The sequence below is a fragment of the Gopherus evgoodei genome, chromosome 5 (assembly GCF_007399415.2).
Source record: "Gopherus evgoodei ecotype Sinaloan lineage chromosome 5, rGopEvg1_v1.p, whole genome shotgun sequence".
NCBI classification, from domain to species: Eukaryota; Metazoa; Chordata; order Testudines; family Testudinidae; genus Gopherus; species Gopherus evgoodei.
In genome coordinates, this window is record NC_044326.1 from 82,468,243 (window position 1) to 82,475,558 (window position 7,316).

Consider the following 7,316-nt stretch of genomic DNA (forward strand, 5'->3'; position numbering starts at 1 on the left):
AATTGTCAGTTGTAAACGTTCAAAAGAACAACCATAACATTTTATTCAGCTATGAACATTTCAGAGTTACAAACAACCTCCATTCTCTATATGTTCATAACTCTGAGGTTCTACTATATTTCATTTCCCACAGATCCTGCCTGCAGGTACTGTAAGCTATGTCATACAATTTGCTGAAACATTTCCACAGTCTACAAGGGCAGCTCGCAAGGAATATTATAGAGTTTATAAATTCCAGAGAAACTGCTGCAGGATTTAGAAGCTATTGGGTAGCCACTACAGAGATTAGAATCTCTTTTGTCCTTATTTGCTAGAAAAGAACCCTCAAGAGGTAAGTCATGAGAATTTTATAAGCTAAATTGTCTCTTCCTCAAAAAAAAATTCAGTTTTAATTTTCAAATTTCTTATTCATAAATGTTGTAATTGTTCCCTTAAGCCTCATGATACAGGTCTCTGCTGTTCCTGGAAACTGTCAAAAAAGATTAATGCTTAGTAGCTTTCTGATAGCTTGTTTATCCTCAATAACTCTTGTTTCTAACCAGAAAAAAATACAGAGCAAGAAAGGAGCATGTTACTATCAGTTTAAATTATACTTGGGTTATATCAGGACAACAGCTAATTACAGAGATGATAATGCTGCAATGGAGGATAGTAAAGCTCAGGACAAAATTCTTAGCCAGATCCTCAGCTACAACTGAGGAGTACACAGTGCAAGTCAGAGAGTGAGCAAAGGTAGCACAAAGCTTACTTTGGCATTCCCATTATCCTGAAGCAGCTGTGTTTATGACTGGTCCCCAGGCATAAGCTAGAGGAGCCTGTATTGATATTGAAAGGCATAGGATAGTGAGTTTTCCTTATTTCTGAAGAAAGTATTAGAAAATATCTTTTCAACGTGTTTTGCTGTTTTTTTTTGTTTAGCATGCAATTAAAAATCACACTTGCTAAAATGTTGGAACACAATGTTCCACAAGCCAAACTCTCTTATTCAGTAACAAATTTTGCTACGTTGCCATTTGTTTTATTATCTGTCTGTTCCTTTCTGAAAGCACTATATCAATAACTACCAACATTTAGTTCAGTTTATTGTACACCAAGACTTCAACTAATTACAAAATATTCAGCAAATATTTGAATTGATTCTTATCTTATCATTACAAATTAGTGCATATTTTTGTTTAACAAATAGAGTTCACTACTCTTCTACTCAAGGTAAAGTACACATTGTAATCTCTCTTTTGAAGGTACTCTAAAAATTAACCTTTTCTAAATGAACCAACGTCTAAACTGTTCTTTTTAAATCAGTAAAAAGCTGAAATTTGCAATGCAGCATTTCATAGAAAAATATTGTGTCACAAACTCCCAAAAGCATCATAATTCAATGCTAATGATCAGGTTGTTCCCAGCAAATCCTGTTGCATTTAGGAATTTTAGCATATTCAGATTTAATGTTGTCACATGCTCTGTGGCCCGGACAAACCCCAGCTACAACAGAGCAAAGTAATAACATACAGTCTTTTGTAAGCACAAACTGTATTACTCTTGTTGCCTTGTATCACATTTCTATTGTTATTAAAGCTATCTCCTCTCTTAATTGCTTGGGATTTGAATGGTACTTAAAAAAAATCTCTAGTGTTTTTTATCATGTAAATGTGTAGATGGTTAAAAATGAATATGAGGAGACTTTTCAAAAGATTGGTAATTCCTTCAAATCATCATGTTATTAAAACCCTGTTCCTAAGTTCTTTTGTGCCTTTAGATAAAATTTTCAAAAGCACTTAAGTAATTTAGGAGCTTAAGCCCCATTGATTTTTCAGGCTCCTAAATCATTAGTTGCTTCTGAAAATTGTACTTTTAATACTTTTAATGTCAAAAGGAGTATTGGTCATTGAAGGAGTACAGGACTGGACATGTAGAAATCTTTATAATCTTCTTTCAAAAAAGTGTAGGTACTCTCTAAGGGCCTGTTATGTAACTCTGTATAATGTTCAAAACACTCTGCAGAGAAACTGTAGTTCTGTAGAATGCAGGAAAAAGCAAGTGAGTCCAGAAATAGAAATTCTGACCTGACTTACACCAGGGCAACTTCATTGACTTTAGTTGACTTCAGGGGGCATTGCACAGGTGAAACTGAGTTAGGAGCAAACTGCTCCTACCTTTCTGGCTGCAGAGGATTCCATCCTTGATAACATAATTGATGTGGTTGCACTGCCAAAGGGGGGCAATGTTTGGGGGGGTGAACACTCAGGGGCACACCCATGCACATCATGGAGCTCAGTCCCATGGTGGTTTTCTGTGTGTCAATATGCAGTGGTTGAATATGAGAGCAGAGACTAGAAGGGGCTCAGGGTCATAGGAGCTGCTGCATGGATCCTTCCATCCTCTTCCCCCAGGGAGAAGATGCAGAAGCTATCTCAGACAGGCAACAGCTTAGTGTTACTGCTGCAGCACTCTAAATGAAAAGATTATCATTTTTTTAGATATAAATAGACACTGAAATAAATATATGGATTGGAGACAGACTCTGCCTTGTTTAAACTGTACATGTATTTATCAGAGAACGGATACGGGAACACGGCCCACAAGCGGATCCACATACACAGAATTGTCTAAGCTGGCAGTGCGTTGCTGAGTAAGCTGTGCTGTCCTAGGGCAGAGATACACCTACACTTTCTATTTGTTTGCTCTTCTCAAACAAAAATTAAAACAACCCGTGCCTGTACTGTCCTTAGTTCATGATGGACAAGGTGTATAGGGCACTATCTTTTATTGAACCAACATCTGTCCGTGAGAGAGACAAGCTTTCAAGCTTACAGGGAACTTTTCTTCATGTCTGGGAAACATACTCAGTGTCACAACTAAATACAAACTGGGACAGATTGTTTACCATAAGTAGTTAACACATATTTTAAGGCAGTGGTTCTCAACCAGGGGCCCAAGGTCTGCTGGAGGACCGCCAAGCAGGGCCAGAATTAGACTTGGTGAGGCCCAGGCCAGAAAGCCAAAGCCCTGCTGCATGGGATTGAAGCCTGGGCCCTGAGCTCCCCCACCCAAGGCTGAAGCTGAAGCCTGAGCAATGCAGCTTTGCAGGGGCTCCTGTGGCATGATGCCCCAGGCAGGGGTGGCTCTAGGCCCCAGCACGCCAAGTGAGTACTTGGGGCGGCATGCCGCGGGGGATGCTCTGCCAGTCTCCGAGAGGGCGGCAGGCGGCTCCAGTGGACCTCCCGCAGGCGTGCTTGCGGAGGGTCCACTGGTCCCGCTGCTCTGGTGGACCTCCCACAGGCACGCCTGCAGAGGGTCCGCTGGTCCCGTGACTCCAGTGGTCCACCAAAGCCGCGGGACCAGCAGACCCTCTGCAGGCACACCTGTGGGAGGTCCACCGGAGCCACCTGCCACCCTCCTGGCAACTGGCAGAGTGCATCCCGCGGCGTGCCACCCAGCTTGGGGCAGTGAAATGTCTAGAGCTGCCCCTGGCCCCAGGCAATTGCCCTGCTTGCTACCCCCTAATGCCAGCCCTGACTTTTACATGCAGAAAACCAGTTATTTTGACACAGGTGGGCTGTGGAGTTTTTATAGCATGTTCCGGGGGGCTCAGAAAGAAAAAGGTTAAGACCCCCTGTTGTAAGGGACCATTCAAGTGAAGTGTGGTCTGTTAACACCTCTGCAGTTATGGGACAAAAATAGGTGATTTAGTGAGTTATAGATTGTTGTAATAAACCAATAAATCCAGTGTCTTTATTAAGACCATGATTGTAAGTGTCTAGCAAAGTTATGAGTTTTAAGCTCCCAGGGTTGTATTGTGAAGGTGTTATTCACGTTTCTTTAAGAATGAGCACTGAGGTCAAATATGGCATGATCATTTTGTGAAGTGTTCCCACATGTTATATGGTGTTTTTGTCTTTTATAACTTTTCTGCGAGAGCGCATTCAATTAAGTGGTGATTGTCTGGCTTCGCCCACATAGTTGTTATTGAGACACTTACAGTACTGGAGGAGGTATACCACATGTGATAAACATGCGTAGAACCCATGGATCTTGAAGAGTGTGATATATTTATGATTAGCTCATGATGGAATTCCTGTTAATGGCACTGAGATTTGCTTCCACAGATGGTGTTACAATCCTTATGCTCTGGTCCTTGATTTCAGTGTGTGTGTGTGTGTGTATGTATATTACACAGTCTTAAAATATTTGAAAATATCTGTAACTGGTAATTTTTATAACAGGTATATGCAGCTAACTATATTCTAAACTCTTTAAAAATTGACCAAACAGAAGCTGTCCAATGGCATTAAGCTAAGAAATTTCACACTTTTAAAATTTTTATTTCAGACATAAATTTCGAATCTGAGTTTGAATGGAAGGGCACACATGCCATGCAGTCAATGTCTATTTTTAACATAAAGGGAGGGAACAGTTTCTTATTAGTGAGAAAGAGTAATATTTGATATCACCCATGAAGCCATGCTAACAATTATTTGCCGATTCACAAATATTTCACATATTTTATTTCAGGAAGCATGTGGCAGCAGGCAGGGACTGGACTATTGAATTGGCAAGGAAATGTTCCTTTTTACTGCTTTCCCCTGATTTACATATTGAAACAGAAAGTGTACATTGGTGAAGTGACTCAGGAAACTTTTTTTTAGTTCAAATAAATAGGTCTGTAGTACACTGTCTCAGCTTTGCTATTATGCAGTATTTAAAATGACAGTCAATTAATTTTTAAAATCATCTTTATTTCTTGTCCCTATTTCCAATCCATACAGGTATCCAGTTTTCTCATGTAGTATCTTTGACTTGGGAATTATGCACCCTTACTAGTACAGATGATTTGTGCTTCAAGCAGGAATCATATATGTTGGTGAGTGGTTGTGGGGTCAGAGGCAAGGTTTGCCAATCAAAGGGCCAGATTCTGGTATCCATTACAGCAATGTAACTCTGAAATAACTTCATTGATTTAATCTGAGTGCACTTAGTCTGGATTTACATGAGTATCAGTGAGATCAGAATCTACCCCAAAATGTTGTTATAAAATAATACTGCTTCTGCACATTGTGTGCCCACTTAAATGCATTTGCTTTCATGTTTTGGTAGGATGCTACAACAATAGGCAATGTGATCAGTGCAGCAATGATTAGATACCACAGCAATAAATGCTATGTAAAAAATCTAAGAGAGATAGATAAGTAGAAGCTAGTTTAATTTTTCACAAAAGAAATTAAAATAATGTCCTAGATATAAGCAACTATTTCACAATCACAGACACATTTCATGATTTTATTTTGTTTTTCTGAACGTAAGGATTTGTCATCAGTAACAGGAAAGTGTTGGATAGTTTTCCAGTGATCCTTTGACAAAACACTCACACAAAAAAAGCCGCACGAATGAATTAAAGCTGTGTTTGCATAACAAATGTACCCAAATTCCATCACCTTATCTGATTAATAAGTATTCTACTCAGCTTTTGAACTAGATTAGCAATCCCCTTTTAACTAAATAGTGATTCACCTTTGCTATCTGCTCAAAAAATAAACTCCATGGAAAGACAAACTGAATTTAAGAAATCTTCCTTCTGCCTGCATTACATTAATCATTCATCATTTCTTGGCAAATCAGTAAATAAACCACAGGAAAGGTAAAATTGCTCAAAAATCAATATAGGCAAGTTAAATTGGACACATAGTAGAGCACAAATAGATCTCCAAAAAACATGAATAATCCATTCTCTAAGAGAACATTCAATTTATAAATCGATTAACTCTGCTGGGGCATAAGTAACACAAAGAAAGTGTCACTTTAGGGAGGTAATAAAACACCATACATCCTTTATGCTAAGCACACATCTCATTTTCAGGTTTGGAGCCAGCAGAAAGCCAGGAATAAATAATTTCCAGGTTTATGCCAAGTGAAAGCTCAGAAGGAGAGTGTAGGAAGTGGAGATACAATAGATTAGATCCAGATCCTCAACCATATTTAGGCACTAAACTCCCATTCGGCCAGATCATGACCACAAAAACAATTGCAAAAAATCCTGTGGCACCTTATAGACCAACAGACGTTTTGGAGCATGAGCTTTCATGGGTGAATACCCACTTCATCAGATGCATGTAGTGGAAATTTCCAGGGGCAGCTATATATATGCAAGCAAGCTAGAGATAACGAGGTTGGTTCAATCAGGGAGGATGAGGCCCTGTTCTAGAAGTTGAGGTGTGGAAACCAAGGGAGGAGAAACTGGTTTTGTAGTTGGCAAGCCGCTCACAGTCTTTGTTTAATCCTGAGCTGATGGTGTCAAATTCGCAGATGAACTGAAGCTCAGCAGTTTCTCTTTGAAGTTTGGTCCTGAAGTTTTTTTGCTGCAGGATGGCCACCTTAAGATCTGCTATAGTTTGGCCAGGGAGGTTGAAGTGTTCTCCTACAGGTTTTTGTATATTGCCATTCCTAATATCTGATTTGTGTCCATTTATCCTTTTCTGTAGAGACTGTCCAGTGTGGCCAATGTACATAGCAGGGTATGTAGATAGCAGTGGATTTTTTACCTTTAGTCCATTTGGTATGATGTCCCTCCGTTTGCATTTGGAAAGGAAGATGATATCTGTCTGTATTTGTGCAAGTAAATAAACCACAGGATTCTTTGCTGCTTTTACAGATCCAGATTAACATGGCTACCCCTCTGATACTTGACACCATGCAAGGCACTGCATTTAGCCATATGGAGTGGAAATCCATCAACCTCAAGAAGAAACTTGCACAAATACAGACAGATATCATCTTCCTTTCCAAATGCAAACGGATCCTCCCTGATTGAACTAACCTCGTTATCTCTTGCTTGCATATATATACCTGCCCCTGGAAAATTCCACTACATGCATCTGATGAAGTGGGTATTCACCCACGAAAGCTCATGCTTCAACACGTCTGTTAGTCTATAAGGTGCCACAGGATTCTTTGCTGCTTTTACAGATCCAGACTAACACGGCTACCCCTCTGATACTTGACACATAAACAGTTGCGAAGCACAGGAAGAATGTATGTTTCATGAGGTGTAAAACCTGCAGCTCCTGTTGAGAAGTAAACTAGGTGCTAGTTGGGAATAAAAAATGGCAACATTTAAAAATGAAACAGATACCTGACAATCATTATACAGATGGGCCAGTTATTCTCTCCATACACTTTAACTCTATAGACTTAATAATATCTCTGTTGTGTAATACAAGCAACACACCATACATTTGGTTCCCAAATATTCTGTGCTAGTTCTTGTAATATCATGTGCAGACCCCAACTTGCCAATTATCTATGAAAGTCAAACTCTTACC